This window comes from Octopus bimaculoides, chromosome 4, assembly GCF_046866305.1.
Source record: "Octopus bimaculoides isolate indiv1 chromosome 4, ASM4686630v1, whole genome shotgun sequence".
Taxonomy (NCBI): Eukaryota; Metazoa; Mollusca; class Cephalopoda; order Octopoda; family Octopodidae; genus Octopus; species Octopus bimaculoides.
This window is the reverse complement of record NC_142931.1, coordinates 116505549-116513617: the sequence shown is the minus strand read 5'-3', so window position 1 is coordinate 116513617 and position 8069 is coordinate 116505549.

Here is an 8069-nt window from a genome sequence, read left to right as displayed (position 1 = left end):
ATTCATACTGCGGATGACATCAGGTAGCCCAAACTATGCCAGTGCTTTACTCAGCACATCAGTACGCTATTTATTAGTTCAATATATATATATATATATAAATTATTCTATAATTATATACATAATTTTAACTATCATAAAAATCTCCAGAAATTTTTATGGTAGTAAAAAAGATATTAGCGTCTATTTCTAATTCAGTACGTGGTGAGGCACATAGCTGACCTCTTGTTATAATTATGTATACTAGCAAACTTACCCATCTACGATGGGTGATAAGAGCAGGGTGCAAATCTAGACAATTTAGGTTGTAATGTACTTACTTTTATTCATTATATTTGATAGTGCCAAACTATATAGTATACCTTATTGAACAATATATGTATAAACATTTACATAACTCATTCATAGTGCTATCTTTACAAAACCTCTTTGTAAACAGTATTCTCCGTTTGCCCACAACTAAGTTTCAAATTAGTTGAATCGCGATATACAGTTGGCCGTGCGCGAACATGGGAGAGGGCAGAAACACACTGACGCGATCCAAAGTCTGGCCCTTACCTTGTACTTTGAATGTTAGATTAAATCCACTTAACGAAGTATCAATTTTGCATCCAATTGAAGCAAATCTACGTTGCCAGTTTTAATGTTTTGGTGTCAAAAATTGCAGCAATGTATAAGGAGTGTTATGAGTGTATTTGTGATGCACAAAATCCTATTTATCAACGGAATATGACATAAAAAACATGCTTTTTGAGCAATTATTGGCACATTTTCCGTCAATAATGGCCTTTGTGCCACAACTGAACTGTGAATGTGAATGTCTTCAGCATTCGATGATTAAACAATGTCTTTGAAATATTGTGATACCATTTCTTTGCACAAAGCCCTATTTTTCAATAGAAAAGCGACTAATGAATCATGTCCTGGCATAATTGTGATCACTTCTGGCATTACTCCAAAAATAATTTGTCCGTGTAGATTTTCTTGGTGGGAATTTAACTCAGGAATGCCAAAGGAGCAATCTCGGGTTTAAATTCAATACGATTTCCCCAAGGATTAAGCACAGTAAGAACCTATATTCGTTCAAATGTTGTAAAGACGTAAAGTGATGACTAAAACTTTTCCAGCTTTTTTGCCTTTAACATTTTTCTCTTCATTCAACCAAACTTATGCAAAGCTGCTTATCGTTATTTGTATGTATTCATGCGTATTATTCACTCCATAAGCCGTAAAAGTTCGTTTTGCTACAATTTCCCTATTTTTCACAGTTGTTGAGCCTATACTACAAGAATAAGTATCAGGCTTTAAAAAGCAAAAGTGAGTACTGTGATCGATTGATTCGACTAAAAATTCTTCAAGGCGGTGCCCCAGCATGGCCGCAGTCTGACTGAAACAAGTAGAAGATAAATAACACACACACACACACACACACACACACACACACACACACACACACACACACACATACACACACACACATATATATATATATATATACACAGAAAGAGAGAGAGAGAGAGAAAGAGAGGGGAGATAGATAGAAACATAAATTATACATAGATAGATAAACACACACACACACACACACACACACACACACACACATATATATATATATATATATATATCAATATATTATAAATTAACTACCAACAAAAATAATTGGTAAGATAACTCAAAAAATCATCACCAAAATAGCAGAAAAAAACGACTGTGAAGATATGTAGACTCCTCAAGAATCGATCCTTTTGGTTATATTAATAATAATAAAGGAGTTACGATGCAAAAAACGTAAATATTAAATGAACATATTTATTTAAATAAATATGTTCATTTAATATATACGTTTTTGCGTCGTAGCGCCTTTATTATTATTAATATATCTATATATATATATATATATATATATATATCTATATATATATATATATATATATATATATATATATATATATATATATTATTAAAAAATTATTAAAAAATAGGGTAAATAATCATATATTAATTAATATCGATTAATTACCAGGAAGCTAGCACATTTAAAGAATCAAAGAGATTCAGAATCAGTATCTGCAATCTCAGGGGATTAAGGTACATTTTTATATATGACGTTGACCACTAACGTGGACATTCAATGTGCTAGAAATAGATCACATCTTGTGTCTAATAAGACCTAAATTGTTCTCAACATGAAATATAGCGTGATACCAAAACGTAAGTGGGCAAGACATTTAAAATCACCGAAAAGAATCATTATTAAACAGGGACCGGTTTCAAAATTTAACAATGTTACCGACTGTCTATTTCTCTTCAGCCTGATTTGTAATGCAACCATAATCATCAGAACCCCATACAAAGTTGCCCACCGCGATAGGTGCGCGTGTATATGGTTCTGCTAATTACAGCTAAATGGTAAAATTCAAAAGTCTTCGTTTTGGCGCGCTAATTCCAGGAATATGTCTGCAGAAAATATTCACTGCGTCGCATATATCCAGTATGAGAATATATATATATATACATATACGTATATGCATAGACGCTTACACTCATGCACATACCAAATAAGATAGATAGATAGATAGATAGATAGATAGATAGATAGATAGATAGATAGATAGATAGATAGATAGATAGACAATAAGACTCAAGAACATTAACGATTGTGATGTATCCTAGTTGAACGAGACATATAGCTAATATCGCAAACGTATATTTGCCAGACAAGTGTGTATGCTCTCTAGAGGTGATTGCATCAAATTATTTTAGAGCAATATATACAATATATTCTTAAACAAAATTATTTAGTCAATTCATATTCCCTCTGTAGCATTACGTAATTGCTCATTAATTCTAGAAACATTATTACTATATCATTGTTTTAATTTTGTCTGTCTCTCGTTTATCTTTTAAATGTCTTCATTGTTTCAGATACTCGAAAAGAATGTCTCCACTTATTAGTTCTTTAGTGGATTCACCGTTTCTCATTTATACCCGAAATGTTTTCCCACTACTTTCTTTTAAACATCTTCATTCCTATTTTGTTATAGCCTTATATTCCATGTTCTGGGTGCATGGCTTGTTGGTTAAGATGTTTCATTCGCGATCTCGAGATAGTCAGTTCGGTTCTCGTTACTTTCTTGAGCAAAACGCTTCACTTTACGTTGATCTGCAATCACTTCACCATCTGAAGTATGGCACACGGTGCATCTGCACAGACAATAACCATTTGAAGGAGGGAAATGTTCTAATGCGCTGCACAAATATTTGATCACTATAAGCAAGTCCTCTGTACTGGTTGTTCCGCAAGAAACTGCAGAGCCCTCATTGTCGTCCACAGCAGGAGAAATCCATAGCATTATTTCAAGTCACTCGAAATATTTATAATACCCAACTTTTTCTCCATGCAGTAATCTTCATTGCGAGTAAATGCACAAAGCATACACGTTAAGTATAAGTAGTTAATAATGTTTATTACACTAGCACTACTTCTATTTCAGTTTTGAATCCACACACACACACACACACACACACACACACACACACACTTACGTACATATAACATCAATACTTATATATATGTTTGTGTGTGTCTTTATGTGTGTATGCATTATGGGTATATATGTATATATGTATGATATATATATATATAAATATATATATATATATATATATATATATATATATATATATATATATATATATATATATAGATAGATAGATAGATATAGATATACATGTATATGTGTGTGTCTATGTGTGTATACATATATATGAATATATATGTATGATATATGTATATATATATATATATATATATATATATATATATATATATATAAAGTTTACTTGGAAGAGGATGCGTGGCGTTCAATCATATAATAATATAAATAATATATATATGTATATGCATATATATATATATATATATATATATATATATATATATATATATATACATATGTCTTTCGTTGTTCGAAAAAAATAGTTCATATTCCATGTACTCGTACTTCGTATTTTTTGTTGTACACGTTTCGTTACGTCCTCTGCCTACATATGCATATATATATATATATATATTTACGTATAGATGTAAGTATGTACATATACGTATATATATATATATATATATATATATATATATATATATATATATATATATATATGCATATATATATATATATATATATATATATATATATATATATATATATATATATATATATATATACGTATATGTACATACTTACATCTATACGTAAATATATATATATATATATATATATATATGCATATGTAGGCAGAGGACGTAACCAAACGTGTACAACAAAAAATACGAAGTACGAGTACATGGAATATGAACTATTTTTTTCGAACAACGAAAGACATATGGAAAACAAGACAAACAACACTAATATATATATATATATATATATATATATATATATATATATATATATATACCTATGTATATGTGAGATTTTTATATTTACACATATTTACACATTTTTCTGTCTCTCTCACTATATATGTGTAAGTATACACACAGACGCGCGCGCGCACACACACACAATCACAAACATTATTTTATATTTATTATTTGTAAAATTATATATTCAAACTTTTAAAGCGGTTCCCAAACTTTTTGATTGTTTTCTGACCATTTTATCTTCGAGCACTTAGAATAATTTAATTATTCCTTTCCAATATCTGACCGCTGCTAAAATTAAGTTACCTAAATTGTCAGTTCCTTTTTTTATCTCTTTTTTCACTTGTAATCAACAGTTTTTCAATGCCCGTAGCAGTCAAATCGGCGCCTAACATAACAAGGTAACATTGACACCGCGTATTCTCTAGAGACATTAACTCGGCAAATAAACATGCTATATTTGAACATAATATGTTATTGGGGGCAGTACGCAAAAATTCGTCAACTGATGAGACAAAATGGCTGACGAAAAGGGTGATGAAAATATATCGTGAAGGTAGGGTGGTTAATGGTGGTGGTGGCGTTTGTCGGTGGTGGTGGCGTTTGTCGGTGGTGGTGGCGTTTGTCGGTGGTGGTGGCGTTTGTTGCTGGTAATGGCGTTTGTTGGTGGTGGTAATACTGGTGATGGGGGTTGTGATGACGATGTTGATAGCGATTGTGGGAAAAGTTGTGATGTTGTTGGTGATAGTGTTGGTGGTAGTAGTTAGATTTTGGCGTGATTTTTTGTAGCTGGTCGTAGTTGTGATGGCGTTGGTGGGGACATTCATAGTAATGATGGCGGTCTGGTGTTTTAGTGGTGGTAGTAGTGAAGGTAGTATTAGTAATGAAGCTTGTAGTAGTCATGGTAATGTCGTTGTGGTCGTGGATGTGGTGATGATAGTGACAGTAGTGGTGATAGTGACAATAGAAGTGCAGATATATGAGGTTGTGGTGGTGATAGTGGAGGTCATGGTGGTGAAAGGAGAAAATCGTGTTATATTCCTGTATATATAGTTCAATACACACACAAACATATTATATATATATATATATATATATATATATATATATATATATATATATATATATATTCGTGAAATATATTTGCCACCTAAATGTAGCTAACCCTAAAGGGTCGATGCTACTGTAGCTTGTAGTCTCAGGAAGACATCTCCTCCAGTTGGCTATTCACGCACTATCGGTGACCTATCAGTATTTGCAAAGGGAAGTCATCGTTCCCATCTCCAACCTGACGTGATACACACGGACCCGAGTTTCTTGGTATTGACCCGTCATCAGCGTGTGACAAACAACGGTTGGCGATGGGAAGTGGTTTTCACGGCAAATATATATACTTTTTCCAGTGACGAAAAATCACTGATCTCGAAAAAGTGGAAACAAGCAATAATAAATCTCTGAGCGAGTTATAAACAGTAGCTGCACGACTTGCATTGAGAACCACTTCCCATCGCCAACCGGTGGTTCTCACACGCTGATGCAATACCCAGAAACTCGGGTCTGCGTGTATCACGTCAGGCTGGAGATGGGAACGATGACTTCCCTTTGCAAATACTGATAGGGCACAGATAGTGTGTCAATAGCCAGCTGGAGGAGATGTCTTTCTGGGGCTACAAGCTACAGTAGCATCGACCATTAAGGGTTAGCCACATTTGGGTGGCAAACATACTTCACGATGTCGTGCAGCTACTGTTTATAACTCGCTCAGAGATTTATTATATATATATATATGTGTGTGTGTGTGTGTGTGTGTGTGTGTGTGTGTGTGTGTGTGTGTGTGTGTATTTACGCATAGGCTAGTGATCTGGCAGAATCGTTAGCACATCGGACAAAATGCATCTGGCCTTGTGCAAAAATTTGAAACCAATATATATATATTGTATATATAATTGCTGCTTCTTCCAAATATTGGTTTCAGATTTTGGCAGGAGGCCAGCAATTTCAGGGGAAGGGCTAAGTCGATTAAGTCGACCCCTGTGGTACTTGTTTTATGGTACTTATTTTATCGACCCCGAAAAGATGAAAGGCGAAGTCGACTCCGGTGACATTTGAACCCAGAATGTAAAGACGGACGAAATGCAGCTAAGCATTTTGCCCGGTGTGAAAACGATTCTGCCAGCTCGGTAGCTAAATATTAATCAGAAAATGTGTATAAACTCATGTTAAGAGTTCTATATCCCCTGTTTTCATCACCAAATCCATATATATATATATATATATATATATATATATATATATATATATATACATGCATGACTATAGGTATCTATAGATATATGAATACAGGAGTGAGTGTATATATTCATCACTGTATCTATAGATAGGCATATATGTATGAGTGTATGCATGACAGTATGAATGAATCTATCCTTGTATATATGTATGTATGTATGTATGTATGTATGTATATATGCATGCATGTTTGCATTTAAGCATGTAAGAATGCTTGTGTGACTGTATACATGCATAATTATGTAAGTTTTCATATGTGCATTATTGTATGTTTGTATGCATGTTCGTATGTTTGCATATATGTGTGATGTTTGGTTGGGACTGCCATATGGTTGACGTTTTACAATTTGAAGTGTTTTGTATGTGAGCAGGCAACGAAAGTTTCTTCCTTTATATTGAGTGTGTTTCCGGGCAAGGTCAGTATATTTAACTTCTCTCTTACACTGAACTTGCATCTGCTAACTATTATCCATCTTATTTGTTGGTCTCAGTAATTATGTCTCAATTATGGGCGGATTGTCCAGCCCCAGGTTCCTTTAAAAAACCATGTTAACCCTGCGATAGAATGGCGTTCGGTTCATGGGAAATGTTAACCTGATCATCTAGCCAGCAGGCCAGCAGCATCCGAAAGCTACAACAGTAAGAGGAAACGCATTGCGACAACGGTGTATAACAACATCCAATAGTCTTGTCGATGCATACATTTTGTTGTTGTTGTTGGCACCCCGTCGCTTACGACGTCGAGGGTTCCAGTTGATCCGATCAACGGAACAGCCTGTTCGTGAAATTAACGCGCAAGTGGCTGAGCACTCCACAGACACGTGTACCCTTCACGTAGTTCTCGGGGATATTCAGCGTGACACAGTGTGACAAGGCTGACCCTTTGAATTACAGGCACAACAGAAACAGGAAGAAAGAGTGAGAGAAAGTCGTGGTGAAAGAGTACAGCAGGGTTCACCACCATCCTCTGCCGAAGCCTCGTGTTTTCGCTCAATAAACACTCACAACGTCCGGTCTGGGAATCGAAACCGCGATCCTATGATCGCGAGTCCGCTGCCCTAACCACTGGGCCATTGTGCCTCCACTACATACATACATACATACATACATACATACATACATACATAATGCATGCATACATACATACGCATATATATGCATACATGCATATGTATGCATATGTATAATTCAGTTGATTATTTCATGGAAAACATATAGCATCGTGTGTAGTACAATATATAATTAGATTCTCTCTGAGTCTCTGTCTCTCTCTTTCTCTTGAATTTCGTTTATTTCAACTGTAGAACATATTTAAAGGAGTTTGTACATTAAACACATTAGACAATTTAGTAGA